Source organism: Neopsephotus bourkii, unplaced genomic scaffold, assembly GCF_033783945.1.
Source record: "Neopsephotus bourkii isolate Nb327-2 ecotype Australia unplaced genomic scaffold, CSIRO-AGI_Nbou_v1 NB_1637, whole genome shotgun sequence".
NCBI classification, from domain to species: domain Eukaryota; kingdom Metazoa; phylum Chordata; class Aves; order Psittaciformes; family Psittacidae; genus Neopsephotus; species Neopsephotus bourkii.
In genome coordinates this window covers 11,611,012-11,634,304 of record NW_026902112.1, presented here as the reverse complement: position 1 = coordinate 11,634,304, position 23,293 = coordinate 11,611,012, and the positions used below count along the sequence as shown (strand labels likewise).

The following is a 23,293-nucleotide window of genomic DNA, read 5'->3' as shown; positions in this document are numbered from 1 at the left end:
CCAGAAGTGAGTGGCTATTTTCTCTTGTTACGTACCCATGATGCAGAAAGCAGAGCAAAAGTTAACTGCTGTGCCCCTTTCACCTTTGTTGCTTTTGCATGTGCGGAGAGAGATGCAATTTTACTGGCACACTGGAGCTCTGAATTCCTTCATCTGTTTGCCCTTTCTGCAGCAGTACCTCCATTTGGTAAATAACCTGGGGAGTAAGGAAAGTAAAGAGGCAAAGTTATCGTGAACCTGTTGAAATGTATTAGGGAACAATAAGGAAAAAGAATAGAGAATGTCCCAGGCACACATTCCATTGCTCAATGGGTGTCAGCTTGAACAGGTTACATATAAACTGTCATCTTAAGAGCTACCAGACACTAATGCAAACAGTAAGCTCTGTAGGTAGCTGCTTTTAGTGCTTTACTGTACATGCATCCTTAAAATGAAGTTGAGTCTGTGCATTGGCAGTGATTTCAGTGCTAGACATTTTTTCTGCTTTTTAGAACTTGATGGTCTCTATTCTTACTATACTGAGAGATACAAGACTGCTGCTGGTAACCTGTGGCCTAGGAAGATCATCTTAACATGTACCAGCTTGTGGTGACCATCAACACTTTTGCACACAAGCAAATGCAGGTTTATTCCAGCTCTGAAAAGTGAGTCAAACTGCAGGCTGCAGGAGTATGTGTTGCTCCATTACGAACCCTGTTTTTACACTTTTCCCTGTATGCCCACTACTGGCTACTGCTGTGACATTTTCTTCTCCAGTGACACCATTTTATTCTCTGGTGACAAATTTCCATCCTCCAGCAAGTTGTCCTAAGTCTGCTTGTGTGAAAAGACTATGATGGTCACCATGTATTACGATGACTTTCCTAGGCAACAGAAAGAGACTTCTTACAAGGGAATGTATTGACAAGACAAGGAGGAATGGCTTTAACCTGCTAGAAGGGATACTAAGATGAGCTCTTAGGCAGAAGTTCTTCCCTGTGAGGGTGCTGAGGCGCTGGCACAGGGTGCCCAGAGAAGCTGTGGCTGCCCCATCCCTGGCAGTGCTCAAGGCCAGGTTGGACACAGGGGCTTGGAGCAGCCTAATCCAGTAGAAGGTGCCCCTGCCATGGCAGGTGGTTGGAACTGAATGGTCTTCAAGCTCCCTTCCAACCCAACCCATTCTATGGATTATGATTCTATGACTGCAGTAAGTGCCATGAGAAGCCACAGGTTTTTCCTGAAGGAAGAAAGACTTGTGACAAAGCTTCCTCATACTAAGCTTAGTCCAGTGGTGAAAATGGTTGCCCCAAACTGCAGTTTCCATTACCAAAGTTCTTTGAGATCAGGTTAGACTTCTAATTTCTTCCAGGAATGAGGGAGGCCATGTAAACAAGCAAGAAGAGACAAATGCCTTCATGATTCCTTTAGCTGTCAGTTTTACAGTACCTTCCAATGAAAACTGCTCTGCAAAATAAAGTTGTTTCTCACTTGTTGTTTATTGGGGTTGAACAAAGAAACTAGATTACTATCAAATAACACCTTCAAGCTTAAGTTGAATGTGCCTGGCACCACAACAAGGAAGTTTCAACTTTTCCATTATTACATAGTGCATTATAGGCACAGATTTGATTTTCTGATCTGCAGCACAGAACAGAAGTTACCCTTTCAGGTATAAACTCCCACTACCCGAGTTAGATAAAGAAAATAGTTTCTTCCCCTCCTGAAACATGCTCTGAAACTCAGAAAGACCAAACAATCCCATCCAGACAGCCCTCAGGAATCTACTTTGAATTAATAAAGAGAGTACATGTTCTTAGCTATTTTTGTGTACATTTTAAAATGCAAACAAAGCCCTTCCCATCTCTTCAGATGAGATTCTGACATTCCCTGGTTTGCCTGTGAAATGTGGATGTGTTTTTCTCCCTAGTGTTTGTGTATGTATAGAATGTGCTCTGCTTAGAAAGGAAGCAGAAATAGAGGTGTGTGTGTGCACGCCTGTAAATCTGCTTTCAGAAGGCACAAATCCCAGTTCCTTAAGCACCTCCAAGTCCACTCCATAAATCTCTGCAGGGAATTTTATCTCTGCAGAGCACAACTTTAGTAATTATGCACATATTGAGGAACTTGTTGAAAAAGTGGGGCAAGCCAGTGCTAGTTTAAAATGTCTTCTTCCTACCTTACTGACTTGATATCATATTTTCTGCAGCTTTCACATCATGCTAGCTGACCAGACAATTTATTAAGGACTGTGTGGGGAATACTGAAATGAACTGCTAACCACCCTGAATACTGATGTTCCAGGGAGTAATTGGCTTCCAGATAGTTTCTACAAATGGGAAACTTTCTCAATATGTGTGAAAGGAACATGAACTCCATTCTGCTGGAGCACCTCCTGTCTGGAGACAGGCTGAGAACACTGGGGCTGTTCAGCCTGGAGAAGAGAAGCTGCATGGAGACCTCAGAGCAGCTTCCAGTGTCTGAAGGGGGCTACAAGGATGCTGGAGAGGGACTCTTCATCATAGAATCATGGAATTATAGAATCATAGAATAGTTAAGGTTGGAAAGGACCTTAGGATCATCCAGTTCCAATCCCTTGCCATGGTCAGGGTCACCTCACAATAAAATGTCACCCAAGACTCCACTCAAACAGGCCTTGAACACTGTCAGGGACAGTGTTCATGCACAACCTGTGCCAGCACTTCAGCACCCTCACAGTAAAGAACTTCTTTCTTATATCTAACCTGAATTTCCTCTGTTTCAGTTTGAACCCATCACCCCTTGTCCTATCACTCCAGTCCCTGATGAAGAGTCCTTCTCCAGCATCCTTGTAGCCCCCTTCAGACACTGGAAGCTGCTCTGAGGTCTCCACGCAGTTTCTCTTCTCCAGCCTGAACAGCCCCAACTTTCTCAGCCAATCTTCACACAGGAGGTGCTCCAGCCCCTGATCATCCTCGTGGCCCTCCACTGGGCTTGTTCCAACAGTTCCATGTCGTTTTTATGTTGAGGACACCAGAACTGCACGCAATACTCCAAGTGAGGTCTCATGAGAGCAGAGTAGAGGGGAAGGATCACCTCCATCGATCTGCTGGTCACGCCAAACTTGTTTTGATGCAGCCTGGAATCAGAGACTGTAGTAACAGGACAAGGGGTGATGGGTTCAAACTGAAACAGGAGAAGTTCAGGCTGGAAATAAGGAAGAAGTTCTTTACTGTGAGGGTGCTGAGGCGCTGGCACAGGGTGCCCAGAGGAGCTGTGGTTTCCTCATCCCTGGCAGTGTTCAAGGCCAGCTTGGACAGAGCCTTGGGTAACGTGGTCTAGTGTGAGTTGTCTCTGCCTGTGTTAGGGGGTTGGGACTGGGTGATATTAACGTGCTTTCCAACCCAAACCATTCTATGATTTTATGATTCTCTGTGGAGGCTACAGCTCTGAAAAGCACCTCATGTAAAAGTTCAATCCACTCTAAAGGATTCCACTAATGCAAAATACTTCGACTGAAAACAAATGAAAAATGTCTGTTTTGTAAATTAGAAATTATTCCTGAGCTTTTATTAGTTTCACAAATTATTTGCTCTCAGACAGACAAAAAGTCTTAGCAGGAAACACAAGATTGTCAGGAGAAAAAGCATCTAATTTAAAAATAAAATCTTATGATTTGCTGATTAGAAATGACATTTGTACAATCAGAAATGTTTTTTAACAGAAAAAATAACTGAGCAATGAATTGAAACATTCCCTTTGAGTGAAAGCATTATCTACTCTTCAGTTCACCAGAGAAAAACAGTGTTTGATCACACTCTATATGAAATACGTTATTGCGCTTTTTGTTGCCCACAAATGCTGCAGGCCACAAAAAAAATAACAAATCAATTTTCCATACAGCTCTCACATCAAACATCTGTTTGCAAAGAGTCTTTATCAGAAATGAAGACGCAGGATCTAAATCATAGTAACATAGAATCATAGAATGGTTTGGATTTGAAAGGACCTTAAGACCACCCAGTCGCAACCCCCTGCCATGGGCAGGGACACCTCACACTGGCCCATGTCACCCAAGGCTCTGTCCAGCCTGGCCTTGAACACTGCCAGGGATGGAGCATTCACCACTTCTCTGGGCACCCTGTGCCAGTGCCTCAGAACCCTCACAGTAAAGAACTTCTTCCTTATCTCCATACTGATCTTCCCCTGTTTCAGTTTGAACCCATCATGCCTTGTCCTATTGCTACATTCCCTGATGAAGAGACATCAGTCTATGTAGCATCTAGTGTTGGGTCTTTAAGAGTTACTACATTATCAATAAAAAAATCTCAGCTCTCAACCACCATTAGAATATGCCTTAGTTAAATTTGTTACCATGTTAAATTTGACTCAGGAATTAAAATCTACAGTCTATGCTCTGCCCTTAGTAAGCTCCAGTAAGTCCTTGATAACTACATAAGAAATCTTGCTGCAACATGTTCTTCATTCATCGTTTCTCAACTGAATTTGATCATTTAATTATGAGTATCTTCATCTGGGGAGGCATAAGCGGAACTCAGTTTCTGCTCTGCAAGAACTGAAGGCAGAAGATGTAGATAAAAGGATAGATAGGCCTGTAATTTACACATACATGGTGTCCCGAGGATCAAGCTACAGTCGAGAGAGATGATGTAACCCTTAAAGTTCTCTGTGATTCACATTAAAGCCAGATGGCTCAACTCCCAGTAGCAAGTTGGCTATACCATTGTGAACTCCAGCATTAAACCCGTGAATAAACACTCTGTACTCCAATTTACTGCAATTAAAATCCGCAGCTTAAATCTAGCTTTTGCAGCTAGTTTTCTTCCATACAGTGCCCTTCTAGTTAAATGTGCCCTTAGCTCTGTGTCAATCGAGTTAATGTCAAAGAAGGGCCCTTTGGAGCATCTTCTAAATGTAAATTATCTGCTGTTCCAGCTTTAATACAAATTCTGTCGTCTGATTAGTAGTTGATCACATTAAACAGAATGGACTCAATCCACTGCCCAAACCAACCCTACAAGCAGGAAGGACATTTCAAGTTAAAGAAAGAGCTTCCAAGTTCCCTTGTTAAACTCCTGGAACTCTCCCTTTATAAACCCCAGGAGGAATATGCTTCTGAAATAATGGCTACTGATTGCTATTTACTGATAGGTTTCTAATTCCTCCTCTGGACAAAGAGGACTTCTTCAGAAACAGGACTGTCACCTATGATTCTTGTGCCCTAAAATGTGTCTGGACTTTTAAGGCAACCTTATAGCACCAGACTGCTGTCCTGTAACAGGGAAAGAAGGCAGTCACAGCAGTTATTTGCTGGCATGTGCCTGGCAGAAGTTGCACAACTGTACGTAAAGGTGGTGGTGGTAAAGATGTCTCTGCATCACTAACATCAAGGGGAGAGCTATATTTAAAACACTCTCCAATGGGAAGGATTCATTGTCTATGTGAAGCCATCCAACCACATGACATTTATTCTGTGCTGATTATGGGGACTCTCTTTTAATTCAGCAGAGAACTGGCTCTGAGGGATGATCAATGCTTTCCTAGCAATGGAATCCAAGCTGACCAGCATTTACATCCAAGTGCCAGCTCTTTCCCATCAAAGGCAGTAGCTCAATGGTTAAAACTTTATTGTCCAAAATGGGACAGTTGCTAGGTTTATAATTATTTCCAGAAACACTTGAACTTGGACAACCAGATCACTCCCTTCCTTCCTTCCTTCCTTCCTTCCTGCCTTCCTGCCTTCCTCCCTTCCTCCCTTCCTTCCTTTCCCCCCGCCCTCCTTTCCTCCCTCCCTCCCTCCCTGACCTATAAATCCTGAAAGCTTCTCATTCAGTAATGAATTCTTATTTCTAAGGACTTTATTGTATGTGCAACAGTTCAGTATCTGGGCTCAGTTGACTGTGGCAGAGAAGAGAATCAAAGGTGCATAACTGCAGATGGTTATTTCAAGCATTTGCTTATCCTTAGTTTTATAGCCAGGCTAGCAGACAAATGGCAATGATGGGACATTGCAAACTTTACCCTCTGGTCTAGAGTTGAAAGCACTTCTGTCTTGGCAGGGGTTTGTGACATGCAGCTGGAACTTCTCAGGCTGAGCAGGATTTCACTCACCTCTGTACTGCCTTAGTTTGCATTCAGCCTACATAGCAAAAGGAAGAAATGGGGAGCAGGGGCACATTTCTGTCTTTAGGGAAGGCCATAACTTTTTTGCCTGTTGTCTTTTTGTATCTGGACAGTTGTACTCTTAGGCGTAAAACGAACAACAAGATCATTGCTAATGGAAATCCTCTATGAGACTTAAAGTTGCTTTCTAAGCAGGCATCTGTCACCTTCTCAGATGTTCTACTGCCTTTCTGAAATATAATACAAGAATCAGGATGGACTATGTCCCTGGAATTAATAACTTAGAGACACTTGGATTGGGATCCACTTCATCTCATGTTGGAGAACTCCCATCTGAGGTGATCACATTGAATATCCCCTTTATAACGGACTCATAGAATAATAGAATAATTGGAGTTGGAAGGGACCTTTAAAGGTCTTCTAGTCCACCCCCCTGCAATGAGCAGGGACATCTTCAACTAGACTAGGTTACTCAGAGCCCCCTCCAACCTGGCCTTGAATGTGTCCAGTGATGTGTCATATACAACCTCTCTGGGCAACCTGGTCCAGTGTTTACCATCCTGTGAAAACTTCTTCCTTATATCTAGTCTAAATCTACTTTCTTTTAGTATAAAACCATTCCCCTTGTCCACTACTAAGAAGTCTGCCCCCATCTTTCTTATGAGCCCTCTTTACATATTGAAAGGCCTCAATAAGGTCTTCCTAAAGCCTTCTCCAGAGTGAGCAACCTCAACCCTTTCACCCTTTTCTCATAGGAGTGGTGTTCCATCCCTCTGAAGGAATCAGAAGAGAGACATTTTTAGGGTGTGATTCCTTTAACCTATGTTAGCTACCTGGTGAAGAAAGAGATAAATTGTGCCTTCAGCCCTGTGGCATCTCTCCCTGTTAACTGTAGAAGAAGCTAAGAATGACTGACTCGGAGATAGTCACCTTGATCAAGAGCAGAGCTCTGGCTGCACATACCCCAGCTTTAGGAAGGCTGGAGGGTTTGATCCAGATTACTCAAGAGTGATGTACCTGACTTAGCTTGGTCAAGGATACAGTCATCCTATGGGCAGTTACTGCTTTAGGGAAGATAAAATACCTTTAAGAGCTTTGTCCTAGCTGCCAGCTAACGCAGCCACAACCTGGGAGGGTGAGTCTGCAGTGTTGTATTGCGCCAGATGCATTTAACAGCACATCTCCAGACCTGGATGTCTTCTACAAGCTCTGAATTTCACCACTGTTCTATAACCAAAATCCACCTGCAGGTTTCCAGTTGCATTAGTGCCTTTCCAAATGAACCAGCAATGCACTTACCTATGGGAAAGACCTTCCCCATCATGATTCAGGCTCTTGGCATGCTGGGAATCATACACTTCTCCTCCATATTCTGACCCTGCAATGTTCTTGCCCCAGAATGAGCCGAAGAAACCATGTAGGTGAGAACTGGAAGGCATCCATGCTCTAATTTACTACCCAGTTCTGAGGTTTACAGACTCACCTCTTGTTTCTTGTCCTAACACACCAGGTATAATTAACCTCGGAGATAACGGTGCCTGTTAGACTTGCTGAAGCTGCAGAGGGAAACACTTGTCATTCACCCACCAGGAAGGTTGCCCTCGCACAGCAAAGCAGTGTGCCATGACCTACATCTCATGCACCCACCTACACCATCACGTGGGCTGCGTCTTCTCCTGGGGGAAGCCCAGCAGATGCGTGTGGGTATTATCCCAATTAGTTTTCACATTGTCACAGTGAGCGCGATACAGAGACGCGCTGGCATGTCCTGCATGACAGCCAACAAGAGACTCCCCCTCCTAATGGGAAAATATCATCTCTCCACAAATCTGTCCACGGCTTTACAGATAATTGTGTTGTTTCGTGAAACAAGTGAGTTTTATTTTAGCTATAAAATAAAATGCTGCCTCTAAGCACGTGTAACAATACCCCTCTCTACATAAAATACTTGGCTGGCATTTTTCAGATTCAGCCACTTCAACAACAGAAGGTTGTTTTTTTATAATCCCTATGTGTCATTAGATAACAGCCTGTATCCTGCCATTTCAGGGAGGAAAACTCTCTCAGTTGAAAGCCCAGTCCCGTTCTCACAGGCTGAGTCAGCAGGAGGTTGCTATTTCTGTGTTGCTGAAGGGAAAGAGTGGACTTGTACTGCCCATGCCACCCAGAGGGAATGGTGAATGCTCCATAGAATCCACAGCATCTTCACTGGGTATGCTGGGTAGTTCCCAGAGCTGCAGAAACAGCACCCTGCTGAGGATGAGGCCTGAAATCCCAAGTAGAGTTGTTCAGGGTTTGTGTGTTTCACTCTTATGCTTTGCCATCCAGGGGAGATACAGTTGTTGTTGATGGGAGCTGACAAGTCTTCTGGCTCTTAGAGCCTTAATGGACAAAACTACCCCCTGCCAATCACTTTTGATTGCATTACGATGTTGGGAAAATTAGGGGCTTTCTACATCTTGGAGAGATGTTAAAGAACACAACTTAAAAGGCTGGCTAAAAAAAACCATGCAGGCAAAACTCTGCAGTTAGTTGGGGCCTGTTACTTAAGACTCTGAGAACAGAACGAAACACAACAGCAAACGCAGTTCCCACTGCAGAGAGGAGCAGATGGGGAAGGACTCAGCAAAAACAGTTTGCTTGTTTCCAAAACTTTTCAACAACATCTTTTTTCCCTTTATTTATCCATCCCCTCTGGCTGTTTCTGGATGATCAGTAGTTACATGTGAAGTTGTGACTGACCCATCCCTAGCAGTGTTCACGGCAAGGATGGATGGAGCTTTGAGCAACCTGGTCTAGTGGAAGGTGTCCTTGCCCAAGGCAAGGGGTTGGAACTGAAGGAGCTTTAAGGTCCTTTCCAACACAAACCATTCCATGATTTTATGATTCTATGTTTGGAATAACTTTACAATATAATACACGCACAGCTTTGCAGTTAGTGTGGGTTTGGGGAGGGGGTATTTCTTCCCTCTGCTCTGTCCTGTTAGCCATCAGGAGGACATTTATTGGGGTTACAATTTAGCCTAGGGCAAAATACTTTGCTAACAGAAATATAGGGTTATATATATAAATATAAGGTTTGGTGCTGAAATAATTTGCAAATTTAGACTGAGGACCAAACATTCCCTTCCCCCCTCCCCCAATTTCATATATATTAAATTAAAAAGAAACCCTTTGCTTCATAACCCTATATGTACAGTCCTTTTTCTAGATATGGGAACCCTCAGTTCAAATATTTCCTTTCTTTTAGGGAAGGGGTGACAATCTGAATTCCTATGTGACACAAAGCTCTAAGGCATTTCAATGGGGACAGCTCTCAGTCAGAGCCATATGTGTTAGTGTAGGCACAAATAAACCAGGGAGAAATGGTGATGGACAAAGATTGTTCACAGATTTAGCTCTGCCTATTTGCATAATAGTTCTCAGCGATGTTGGTCTGTAGCTAAAGCCCTGAAATCCCCCCCTCACACTGCTCTTGGGTTGACCACTGATCCTGAAATAACTTCTAGATAAGGAAAAGCTGTTGATGTATCAGGAGGTCTGACCACCCTCCTACCCACCTAAGGTGGCTCAGGTTTTTGGCAGAGTATCATAGAGTCAGGCTGGTTTGGGTTGGAAGAGATCTTAAAGCTCATCCAGTTCCAACCCCCTGCCACAAGTAGGGACCCCTTCCACTAGAGCAGTTTGCTCCAAGCCCCTGTGTCCAGCCTGGCCTTGAACACTGCCAGGGATGGGGCAGCCACAGCTTCTCTGGGCACCCTGTGCCAGCGCCTCAGCACCCTCACAGGGAAGAACTTTTCCTTGTATCCAACTTAAGTCTCCCTTGTTTCAGTTTGAACCCACCACCCCTTGTCCTATTCCTACATGCTTCTGTTAAAAGCCCCTCTCCAGGTTTCTTGTAGCCCCTTTAGTCACTGTAAGGCTGCTCTAAGGTCTCCCCGGCTCCTTCTTTTCTGTCTGAACAAGCACCCCCCAAAGGGTTCTATATCAAAGACTTCCCAGAGCCACAGGGAGACTGATTGGAGCTTCTTGCCCATGTTTCACCTCTCTAAAACCCTGCTGGGATAAGAAATCCTTTGCATGCCAGATGAGCAGAAGCTGGCAGGTGGCTTTACCTCATATATGGGGACATTTCTAACTCCTTGGGGTTTCCTGACTCACAGGCAGTGCCTGGGGGCACCACACAACCCACCTCCTCTGCGGGGGAAGGATGGTGGGCAAAGACACAGCCCGGCCCCACTGGGAGAGAGATGCTTTTAGTCGTGACTCATCTGTGTGCTGCCTTCGGAGGGAGAGGCAGAAGCTTCGGTGAGTGGGAGTCACTGTGCTATTTTCTGTTTACAGGTTTTCTCTCTGTTTTTTCCCACCTGGGGGGGAAAGACACGCTTTGAAAGCCACGGCACAGTTATTTTGTGGTTAGAACAATACTTCATGGCTTTTCCCCCCCATTTCCTGATGAAGGTTGCAAGTTTGGTGTCTGCAGGAGAAACTGGGAGATGGAGAAGGGGAAAGGTGTAAGGAAAAACTCACTTGAAGCAGGGATATGCTATGCACATTCTTACTTTGCATCCTCACATCCAGCCCATCCATAGGGTTTATTGGCACTAGAAAGCAGTAAAATGTCAACTTGCGAAATATAGAGAAGGCAAAGAACAAGGCTTCTTTGCCTCCAGATGTTTGATCCCAGACAACACAGCCAATGTCAGTCCTGCCACACAGATAATATACCATGAGTCCTTTTGGGTCAGTGTTTCTATGCCTTAACCTGTCAATCTGCCATCAAACTCAGTTGTCACTCAGGTCCATTTCACGCTGGATGCATTAGCCATGGTAAATCAATTGGGGCTGATTATTAGCGTCATTATCTTGTTTACTGCTTGTGGCTCTCCCTAGCTTTAAAGCAATGCCCTTGTAACACCCTAGTGAAAGAAAAGTTCAATTATTCCCATGTTTCACTTGTCAAAATGATGGTGGGGAGATGGATCCACTAAGGGTTTTTTGCCAGGCTTATGTTCTCTGCAGAGGTTGATCCTGTCCATGTTTTCCTGGAATGTCCTCCAGCCTGATCTCATTGAGCACAGTTGCTGGAGTCCGGAGTCACTCACAGGTTCCAAGGGTTGTATCCTTGTCCACAAAGCTATATACTGGTCAGAAAACTCTTGAAGGAATCACTTAGGCAAGGGTAGAGCATATTCTGCACTTAACTGAGGTCTTTCCTTTTGAAGCTGTGGACTAAATGGATTTGATTGCCAAGAAACCGTTGCATTAGCCCATAGCTGACTCTGAAGTAAGGGTCCCACCATGGGAGCTGTCCTTGGAAAGCTCATGAAATAGCTTTGACCCCAAATCTATTCCTTGGCCATCCCTGGCATCAAGATGGAGCAACGGTTTAAAGCTTGACATGATGAATGGGTGTTTAATAATGGTGAACCAGCTTCAAATGGGCAAGCTGAAGTCCTCCAGGGTACCTGAAGAAGAACCTCATAGCCCCATCCAACCTGACTCTTTCCCCCTCTCTCCACATGCTTGCTCTGAATCTTTGCAGGACTCTGCTATAGGCTTAGGTAGACTTTATGGTGGCTCTGCTTTCCTTCTGAGCTGAGGGAAGCCAAGTAAAACCAGTATACCCCTCATCCTGGTGATGGCGATTGCCTATGTTCTCACATCCACCCTCACACTGCACTCAGCATATAACTTTTGCTAGTGCTTTGGGTAAGGGCTGCTCCCTTATGTGACCTCTGAAACAGCCCCTGCACAAGGGCTGCTTGTGAAGCTGGATCTGATTTACAGAGCATAACCAAACAACATACACCTTGTTCTTTCCAGTTCTGGGGACTCTGATAAAAATTAACATTCAGATTTGGAAATTGTTCTCTTTTTTTTTTCTTTTGTCCCAAACCCTCTACATTTAAGCACAGATTTACTCTCCAGTCTTTTCTAACTGCCTTTCTATTTAAAACAATTGAAGACAGAGAAAATTATGTATGACTTAGGTTCATACTGTGGAACATAGCTCCTATTTATTTAAGAGGCAGTGATGAGCTACGTATGTTGCACAATTATATGGAAGATAGTATGATTGCTGTGTTTTGGAATAAGAAAGTGTTAGCATTTGGAGAGAAGGATTACTGGAGGTAATTTGTGTCGTTTAGAGTGGTTTAAGTCTAGTTAAACAATTGCACATCACGGTGCAATATATGTCATAATAAGCCGAGAGAACTGAAGTTCTCAAGTCTGTTTTCTATGCCAGGTTCCCAGATGGTGCTCCACCAAAGAAACCCATTGGGTTCTCTCATTTCTGGGGAAAGGATGCTCCTGGCCTGTGTTTTCCTGGTGTTTTTTCTCTCTTGCTTTGTTGTTTGGTCGGTCACTAACCCCATGATGTTTCCTGCATGAGTCTGAGTAAGCTTTACACCATTGAAAGAGCCATTAAATGAGCTTGTGCCACCAACCATCCCAGTTCAGCTTCTTCATCTATCTGGGCAGCAGTTCTTTTACTTTTATTCTTTCATTGCTCAGTGTTTTTTCTGTGATTGAAAATAAAGTCAGACTGCAGCTAACAAGCTAAAGGTAAGGAGAGCTAGGAAGAGATGTTCAGAAAAAGACACTGATGTTTCAGAACATCAGTGCTTATGAGCACATGTTTTTTCAAGGTGCTTTTGAGGATGGGGAATAGCCAAAAACCCACTTATTGCTCAGACTGAGGGTTGACAGCGATGCTTAGATCTGAGTGCTTTCCTATCTCAGCTGTCTGAGAGCTCCCACCTGCTAGAACAGAGAGATAGTCCTTCTGCTGATGGGGGAATTGAGGTACAGGGGAACCAGTGGATTCATTTTGTTTTATTTTCCTTGTTTTACCGAGCTGTTGCTCAGCACTTCTGGGGAAAACACAGAAAATGCCAAACTGGCTCCTGAAAACGTATTTGTCAGCTTAGCTGTCTGGAAGATCATGGATTCCTACTATAATGGCAGGAGTTCCCTCCCAAAAGTCTGCATCCAGAAAGGGAGAAAGAGTTGTTACACTAAAGCTGTGGTTGTGGAATAGCCCCTTCTCTACACTCATGTTCAGCTCAGGAAAGACAGAGGAGTTCAGCAATGCAGCTCTGAGATGGGAAACACACATCTGTATAGTTTGTGTGATCTCTGGATGGGAACATAGCGCAAAGGGTGAAATCAAGGGTAGGCTGTGTGCCAGAGGATCTCCAAGCACACAAGTCTAAGCCACAGGAGAGTCAGCAGTATCTCCCCAGGGATGGGAAGTGGCTGAACAGCTTCACATTGAAGGACAGGGATGCAGAGAAATAAGACTCTGTCATCACCCTGCTGTGAGTGACTAATGTTGTGATTGCAGCAGGTCTATGTGGTACGCACTAGTATCATCCTGTCTGAAACAACAGTGGTGCAGGGGAGCAGCATCTGGGCACTAAGGCAAAGGCAATATTGGTTTACAAATGGTTTCCACTGACACAGACTCCTCCTTTCCTCTAGCAGAGGTGCTTGGAGCAGCTTAACTTGTGAGACAGTGTTTATATGTTGTGGTTCCTGTGCTGTTTGGGGACTTTAACAGAGACAGGGTTAAACAGCCAGTGTTTTGGTCAGATAGTAAAACACATGCTGTCCCAGCTTCAAACTCCAGCTAATGATCCCAACATCTGATAAAAACCCCCACAGCTCCTCAGGCTGTCCTTGTCTTGGCTTGCAGTCCTATGCCATACATCCATCCTCTCAAGTTCGCTGGTCCACCAAGGTCTGTAGGCAGTGCATAGATAGAAGATGCTCAGTTCATCTTCCCCAACACCACGTAGCTCCCAGGCTAGAGGAGAGAGGCAGAGGAAAGTGCTTATCAAGATAAATCCTGCCTGCACGTTACTGGTGTGACAATTAAGAGATATGAACTTGTCCTGTCTAGTTCTCCTTGGATACCCATACTGCCTCCTCACTCCCATGCCTCAGGGGGTGTTGTTTTTAAGGGCCTGAATATTTCTGGAGTTGCTACAAAATAAAGCATTAATAAAAAGAGCCCAGGAAGCTAAAGCGAGAACTGGACTCACCTTCCCATGACTCTTGCACACCTTATGATCACTCCTTCAAGGCATGCTGGGGCTCAGCATTTTATTGCTTAGCTCCTCAGGGTGTTTTTCCAAAGCCCTGTGTTGGAACTCTTGAGTTCAATATAAGAAATCATAGAATCACAGAATGGTTTGCTTGGAAGGGACCTTAAAGCTCATCCAGTTCCAGCCCCTGCCACAGGCAGGGACACCTTCTACTGGAGCAGGTTGCTCCAAGCCCCATCTAACCTGACCTTGGGTATGAAGAGTCACTGGAAAAGCTCTGAGGACAATTACCGGTGCCTGGTCATCTCTGCCAGAGGCTTTGAGCAGCACGAGCCACTGCTGCAGAGTCATCATTACCAGCAGAGCTTAGCTCCTTGCTAGAATTAATGGTTCAAACCTGCCTAATTGGCGGTTTCTCCCCTTTGCCCTTAATATTAATCTCTTTCTCAGCCATGAAATTGCATAGGGTTTTGTAAGCTGACATCTTGCCTGTGATGATGTTTCAGCTCAGCGAGGCACTAAAAGTGGGACCAGATCTCCCCATACCTTCACTTGCACCATCTCCCCAAGAACAGCTGAAGCAATGCTTCAGCATCACATAATGTACCTTTCTTTGGTGGCTTTGGGTACCTGTAAGAGCCGCCAACCCTTGTACTTGTCTTTATCTCAGGAAGAAATGGGCAAGAATCTTGGAAATACCTTTTCAACCTCAGAGAAACTGAAGAAATAAAGCAAGCCTGACTGAGACACTTTAAAACCCATGATTCATCGATGATAAAGTTCAGATGAGAGCAAAGAAAGACCAAGACCCTGTTCTAACCACTGTAATGCTCCTGCAAACAAAAGGCAGCAGGAGTGAGCAAGACTGTGATGAGGAAATAGGTGTAGGAGCTGGGAAAACAATACAGTCAGGGAATAAAGTCATCTCTTGACACCAGGACAGGCTTCACCACTCATTCCTGCCCACTCTCCTGATTATTAATGATGTGAAGGGCTTGCAGGGGTTGCCAAATGGGAACTTGTGTCAGGCACTGCTTTAAGACATTATCACTTCTTTTGCAGAGCTACAATCTGCTTCCAGACACTGCTGAGCTGCAATGCTATGTGGAGGCTGCAATGCAGAGATCCTGTCTCACCTCTCATTTGCAAAGTGTGAGCTAAGGAGAGAACCCACAGAATCCGGTCCCTCACAGCCTCTCATTCCCTCTTGCTTTGTGCCTGGCTCTTCATAATCCAAAAATCTGGGATAATTTCCTCTCCAGACACACTCTGAGCATAAAGAAGCTGAAAAAAAACCCCTGCTTCAGTATCTGCAGGGATTGCCGAGAGTGGATTTAAGCAGGAAACAGAATGCATTTTCTGGGGCGGTCTCATATCTGACTGGGGAAAAGGGAATAGGCTGACGGAGGGTTGGTCGTAAAGCAAGCAGAAAAGAGAGACTTACATCAGAGCTCCTGATTTCCATCTCTACGTCACCTAGCAACACTCCCGTTAAGGACTTCACTTCCGGGAAATTAATTCCCAGGGAATTTTCCCATTAGATGGCACCACTGGCATTGACACAGCTTTCTCTCCTCTTTTTCTCTCCTCTGCTCTGAGTCCCTCATGCCAGATAGACCTAAATCCCAACGCACAGACCCCCCCCACCTCAAAAGCTCAGGATGAGTTGAAAGATGAATGGTGTTTGTGCAGACTCAGTGACATGGGCTGTTAGTTCTAGTTACATTTGGAGAAAACCTTCTGACAGGACCCTATCTTTGCAATGGGCATAACACAGATTCCGGAAAACCCTATGAAGTGACTCCATAACCTGGCTTTTTTGGGGTGAAAAACTGTTATGGCTTCATTAAAACTGTACAAAAGCTGTTGAGCTGGTCCCTGAGGTGCACCAAATGCTTTCAGGACAGCTTATGCAGACTGCGGCTTTCTAGCAGCTGGTGGGCAGCAAAGCAAAATGCTCATGTAGTGACACCACCATCCTCACAGCGCTCGCACAAGGGTAATTTCTAGGGAAAAACAATGCTTCTGCTGAAATCAGTGAAGGAAAATTCTTTTTCCATTGTCACTGGGTATTATAATTTCTGCTGTGGGTACAGAGAGCTGAGTTGTAACTCACAACAGTGTTGGTTTTGATGGATATATGAAATTCAGCTGGAAAGCGGATGCTTAGTTTGCCAAACACGTGTGTTGATAATGTCCATGGTGTTACATGGAGACCTCCAGAGTTCACATGCAGTTTTTTGTTTGGTTTGATTTGGTTCTGTTTGGTTGGATTTTGATAAATTCAATTTGGAAAATCAACATCAGTGTTTGAGGTTTCTATGGGCTCTTTGCAGTAGTTAGGTCAGGTTTAAGACTTGCCTTGTTGGCCTTTGAGAACTCAGGTAAGGTGAATACCAGCCCAGGAACATTTTCAAAACTGCTAAGTTTTGCAGATAGAAAGTCTTGCCAGGTTCAGCAGGAACTATTAGACTGATGTCCTTGTGTGGCCTTCTAAGAATGGGGTTATCATCAACAGGTCTGGTAATGCTAAATAGCTCCCAGCTCTTCAGGGAAGAGCAAAACAGTGTTCTTTCAACAGAATCAGAGGCACTGGTGATTCCAAATAGACAGAGTCTTTAAAGAAAAAATAAGCCTGGAGCAAGTCCACAGTCCAGACATTAGTAACCCTTCAAAATGAAGCTTTACATACAAGTAAACAGTTATGATGGACCTCTACAATAATAATCTAATAAATCAACTGCCTTGCAATCCTTTTTCTCACTCCCTTCAGCATTCAAATGATGGAAAACATACCAGAAAGAGCTTTCTGTTTCTGCAGGCTGATCCAAGCTGTATCTGTAAGATCCTTAGTCACTAAGCTCAAGAAATTGCTCCTGTAGGCATCTTCTGTAGATAAATATAACCAGACGTGCTCTGAACATGCAGCCGTAGTTTGTGGATGATTTGCATGGGGAGATTTCTTCTTCATCCTCTTCCATGGATAACTGGAAAGACTTACTGGGGCCAATCACCAACTACGTTCTTCTTATGGATCCTGAGGTCTAGATGAAGGTGAGAGAGTCATTAAGATAGGTAAAAGGGATTGCTTATTTCCACTTCAGGTCTGAGACCTAAGCACTCTTCTGTGGCTTAAAATCCCTGAGTAATATCCTAGGTTCCTCTCATATCAGCATCTCTACCAGACACAGAATGCAACAGAGGAACGCGTTGGGTTGAGTAGTCTTGTGGTCATGGTCTTTAGCGATGCCCTGGATCTGTTATGTGCACTTATTCTCAGCACCACAGGAGCTTTCAAGGACTGGTTTGCTAGATGTTTCTAGGTCACATATAGGAAACAATTTGTAAGTGTAAATGGACAAAAAGCAGAAACTCTGTAGCAGTGTTCAACTCTGCAAAGAGGCTCCCACCTCATAAAGCAATGCTGAGACCCTCAGCCACGTATGTGTGACAGCTCCCGAGGGGCCAAAGGCAGGATCACCATTGGGATCCAGTAGGCGAAGTGGCTTTGCAGAAAGAAAACCCACTTAAGGTACAATCCTAATGTCTGAATTTCGCAAGAGGTTCCATAACCTAGTTTGGGAGCCCTAAATACCAGGAACTGTTATCTAATAAATCTCTGTGAGGAAATATCTGCTGCTGTCAAGCTGAATGTTCAAACCCAGATTGAATGTATTTTTGACACCTTTCACTACTGATTTTTTTTTAGCAGACATAGAAAACTTACTGTGCATTTCCCATATGTATTCTGGTGAGATGTGAGTTTGGAGCTGGTGAAAGATGGTAGATCATCAGTCCTGGTAGAGAATCATCTGCAGAATAAGTTGGTGGTCTGGGCAAACATCTCCCATATCACTACAGGAATACGTCTGCCTTCCATTCCCTATCTGGAGACAGATTGATGTGAAAGGATTAGCCAGGCTCCATGGATAACTCCAGATCCTTCAGTGGGCTCTGTGAAAATACATTAGAAATATCTGTTCTATGCTAAAGTTCTTGGCTGGTCCTCTGATCATAGTTGCTATGTAACCTGAGTTTAACTCTGGTTTATGATACGGACCTTGGTCTTTAGGTACAGCAAGGAGCCCCAGTTGCTTCTTACCAGCAGACCCAAACCTATCCATGAGGAGATGGGGGTTTTGTATTTTGGATATATCAATCAGACCAGCTTGGAAACTCAATCAGCACATTCTCTCTGATGCCATTATTTTGTTTATCGACAGGGATGCAAACACCTCAGCTCCACTCAGTTCTGATCTCTACTCTACAATAAGCAGTATGTGCCCTGAACCAAGGAATGGCTGTGGCATCCCAGATGAGTCAAACCCTATGAAAGAGAAGCACATTAGTCAACAGAACTGGTATCCACGTCTGAAACCCTGAACAGAGCTAAAAGGAAAGGTCTGAGGAGTGAGACAAGAGAGTGTCTTCAACACCAGAAGCACAGAAAGCAGTCTATGTTTGACTGTCCCTTTTACCCTCTTCCCATTCACAGTCATTTCTTGAATCCTCTATGCAATCAATTTGCCTTCATCCTCCATCACCCTTGTCACTTCAGAGTCACGCTTTCTCATCAGTAGCTTTGTATCTGGAGACATACCTCCATCTGCTTAGTTTCCTTGTAATGATTTGAGTGACAGAGCTCTTCTTCAGTCTCAAAGTTAACTGTAGTCTCCTGTCAGTCTTTCAGGAATAGCTGTTCTATTTCCCTGTTCCACTTCTTTACATCCTCCAGAGTCACATTATTAATGAAGTCTTACATATATACAGAGGCCACATACATTGACAAGGAGGCTATGTTGGTTGCCTTGGGCCATCGCTTTTTGAGCTCAGCTTGTCTGTGTGCTGTTCTCTGAAATCTCTTATTTGACTCACAGCTGATGTCAAATGAGCTTGTCTGAACAAGCTGAAAGGTAATTATATTGCAACAGGTATTGTGAAAATCAGTGCCCCAGCAGAGCTGAAGTAGCTCAGCTGGGAGAGCGTTAGACTGAAGATCTAAAGGTCCCTGGTTCAATCCCGGGCTTCAGCAGTGTTTTCCTGTAGCTTTTTGTGCTCATTGCTGAGCATTTCAGTACAAGAGAGACATGGAGCTACTGGAGAGAGTCCATGAAGATGATGAAAGGACTGGAACAATCCTCATATGAGAATAGGGTGAGAGACCTGGCATCTGGTTGTCCTGAGACTTTGGGGACTCTCCATCCTTAGAAACATTCAAAGGCTGCTTGGATGTGGTCCTGCACAATGGGCTCCAGGTGGTCCTGCTGGATCAGGAAGATGGACCAGATAGTAGGACCATTCAAACTAGTCTGTGTGTAAAGGGCAAAGATAAAAGTGTATGTCTAGAGCAGCGAAAAACAAAGCTGATGCCAGCCTATACACTTCCATTAGCAGTGGCCATCTGGCCAATCAGCACAGCCATCTGGGTTGACAAACATCTGGGCTTAAGATTTGCTTATCAGAATCATAGAATCATGAAATCACAGAATGGTTTGGGTTGAAAAGGACCTTAAGATCACCAAGTTCCAACCCCCTGCCATGGACAGGGATTCCTCACACTTGACTAAGTCTCCCAACCAACATCTGAATAAAAGCAGGTTAATACATTCTTATTTTTACAGACCCCTTTATTGGGTTCAACCTTTACACTTTACATCATTTTTTCCCCCCAGACAAGCTAATAGCTTTATGGACAAATAGCTCTATGCTTCAAATTCTCTTCCTCACCCGCTCTGAAATCCCAGTGTCTGTCATCTGCTGCAGGATCTGCAACCCTACGTCACGAGCAGAGCCCCCAAATAAACTTCCGTTCTCATTTAAGACACCATCTGTGTCCCATTTCTGCAGCGCTTGGCAGGGATCGCTTCCCTTCTATGGTATGTTTGTTCCCCTCGCTGAGCTGCAGCTTTCTTTGGAGGTGGGAAAGTCAGCAGGTGGAAAGGATGCCAGCTATGTGCTACTGGAGATCGCTTCTCTGTGACAGTGTCCTTGGGTTGCAGGCTGCTTCTGGTGGTCAACCAGGAGTGGTCCTGGAGCAGACTTAAAGGCAACCCACAGAAGAACTAGAGCCAATACTAGGTCATGTTTGGTTGCAAAAAGGGGAAGAGGCTTCAGTGGGTTGTTGGCTGTTAATGAGGGTAAGAACAGTGAGGTGAGGAAGGGCTAAGTTGAGAGCATCATGGTCCAAATGCACTGGAACACCAAATTGCTCTGTGCCCTTTTACCAAGTAATTGATGAAGTTCATAGAATCACAGAATGGTTTGGGTTGGAAAGGCCCATAAGACCATCCAGTTCCAACCCTCTGCCATGGGCAGGGATACCTCACACTAGACCATGTCACCCAAGGCTCTGTCCAACCTGGCCTTGAACACTGCCAGGGATGGAACATTCACCACTTCTCTGGGCACCCTGTTCCAGTGCCTCACCACCGTCACAGTAGAGAACTTCTTCCTTATTGCCAACCTGAACTTCCCCTGTTTCAGTTTGAACCCATTCCCCCTTGTTCTATCACTACAGTCCCTGTTGTGCAATTAAAGTAAGCTTTATTGCATCATTCAGAGAGCTGCAGCCCACAAAAAAGCATAAGCAGCCTTAGCTTATGCTGCCCATCAAACCAGCTGAATGACCCATACAAATTGCATCGCTGTGCCTCAGTTTCCCTAGTTGTAGCAGTGCCACATGCCACCCTTTACCTTCCCTAAGTGTGGTGAAAGCTAACTTGAAGGTGGAAGTACTCTGTGTTCTCAGCTTGTTTTCATGTGTTACCCCTGCATGTGTCCCTGCAGATGATGCTGTATTACTCACACACCTTTCAAGTCCTCTTTTCTCTTCTAATTCCTTTTATTTGCAAAACCGAAGAACAGTCATGCTATCCAGGAAAACACAGCCTTCATAATGCTGGCATCAGCGTCAGAGCTGTGTTCAGGAGAGACTGTTCCTTAGGAACTTCTATCACTTTCAGGTGAATTTACCTCAAACTGGATCGGAAATGGGGAGGGGGAAGCATTAAGAAAGAAGAGAACAACTCATCTCAGAACAACAATGAAGGATGACTTAAATAATGAGTAAACAGCACAGGAAAGAGGATGATGGAATGGAGGTGACGTATGTGACTACAGAAGGTCACCACTGATACAAACCAATTTAAATGGCCAAGAAGAACTTTGGGGTTCACTTGGAAAGGGAGAGTAGATGAATGCGAGGGAGATAGGTGAAGGTGAGGAAATCTTGGAACACTTTGCCTGTCATGGCAAAGGCTAGATTGAGTATTGTCTGTGTATCTGGAGGAGATAAACACCAAGGATGAAGAATATATGGTCGAGCTAGAAGGCAGCATTATAAGTAATAGGTTTGGGATATCCACTAGCTGTAAATTCAAAGGTTTCTATCAACCAATATACAGCATCTCTCAGCAAGCTCTTTCATGTCCTTGATGCCAGAAAAGTCTTGTAGGGGGTGTTCTACAAAAGGGGTTTTACCACACATAATGGCTGAGAACCCCTTTCCCATCCCTGTGTCTCATTTTGCTGCACAACTATCTGTTGACACAGTATCTGATCCCACTGAGGATACTCAGGGTTTAATACACATCGCTAAGTGGAAGATGAGGTCATGATGAGTCAAAGCTTTCTCTATTGTCCTTCCCCAAGTAACTTTCTTAATCATCTTCCTTAAAGAAAAGCTGAGGTCTTCTCTAAGCCACAAAAGCCAGGGAACCAGCTAGGCTTTAACCTACTTTTGGAGTAGCTGTAATTCCCTTTGCTTTTGAGATTATAGTCCCAAACTCCTTGGATACTGCTTGCTTACCTTTAAGCATCCAGCTGTATCAGCTTACAGAAACCAATTAATGCCATGAAAACTGCCATGTTATCATCCCTCCTTGACAAAACTGAAAGGTCTCAGAGAAACAGCAGACATAGAGCATGTTGGAAGAGAAGACCAACAAAGGATGTTATTGTCTATAAATTCTTGGTCTCACTTAGAATAGACTATTAATAGACTCTGGCTGGCATCAGCCCATGACCATAGTAGACAGTGACATGAAATGGACACAAGTCCACCAGACCCTGGGTCAATCAGCAGAGGATGGTGTGAGAAAACCTTTGAAATAGGGAGCTATGGAACAGCCTTTCCTTTGGTTATCCCAGATGCCAAAACCAGAGGTGCTGAGACATCTTCAGCTGCCTGTTGCCTTGTTGCTACCATGTTTAATAACCCTGATGTATCTGTCCATGGAGATCTTCCCAAAACAGTGAAAACTTTCTTGGTCAGTTGTTGGTTGATGGTGCCTGTTACTGGTTGTGGATACTTCTAGTGCCATTGCTGCTTTTGGCAAGAGAAGTGGCCATCACATGGAAGCAGGGACAAATAGAGTTGCCCCCAACGTATCTCCAGCAAGCTGAATTGACTTAAGGCCCTTATTCTTCCTTTTCTGTATTCACAGTGACCCACATTTCATAAAATGATAGAATGGTTTGGGTTGGAAGGGACCTTAAAGTTCACTCAGTTTCATCCCCCTGCCATGAGCAAGGACACCCATCACTAGAGCAGGGTGCTCCAAGCCCCTGTGTCCAACCTGGCCTTGAACACTGCCAGGGATGGGGCAGCCACAGCTTCTCTGGGCACCCTGTGCCAGCGCCTCAGCACCCTCACAGGGAAGAGCTTCTGCCTAAGAGCTCATCTCAGTCTCCCCTCGGGCAGGTTCAAGCCATTCCCCTTGGCCTGTCCCTACAGGCCCTTGTCCCAAGCCCCTCTCCAGGTTTCCTGCAGCCCCTTTAGGCACTGGAGCTGCTCTAAGGTCTCCCCTTCAGGAGCCTTCTCTTCTCCAGGCTGCCCCAGCCCAGCTCTCTCAGCCTGGCTCCAGAGCAGAGCTGCTCCAGCCCTCGCTCCAACAGCTCTATGTCTCTCCTGTGCTGCTGCCCCAGAGCTGGATCAGAACTGGGGGGGGGGGGTGTCTCCCCAGAGTGCAGCAGAAGGGGAGAATCCCCTCCTTTGACCTGCTGGCCACATTCCTTTTGATGCAGCTTTGAATCCCAGTTATATGCATGCTTACTGGGCAGGCTGTGTATATATGTAGCTAATCTGTTCTCATATTAAATCAGATTTCTGAGATTTTCAGAGTAGCCTGTGGAAAATGTCA

The 23,293-nt window shown here is 44.7% G+C and overlaps 1 long non-coding RNA gene and 1 other non-coding gene across 2 annotated transcripts in view; one reads left to right on the top strand and one right to left on the bottom strand.

Moving 5' to 3' along the window:
- Nucleotides 1-23,293, bottom strand: part of LOC133223494 (uncharacterized) — a 42,150-nt gene that overhangs the window by 1,767 nt on the left and 17,090 nt on the right. Inside the window, exon 2 of the long non-coding RNA XR_009728591.1 lies at nucleotides 125-196. This is a non-coding gene — a long non-coding RNA (uncharacterized LOC133223494). The remainder of the gene's footprint in view (nucleotides 1-124; nucleotides 197-23,293) is intronic.
- Nucleotides 19,113-19,185, top strand: TRNAF-GAA (transfer RNA phenylalanine (anticodon GAA)). The gene has a single exon. It is a non-coding gene; the product is annotated as a tRNA-Phe (tRNA).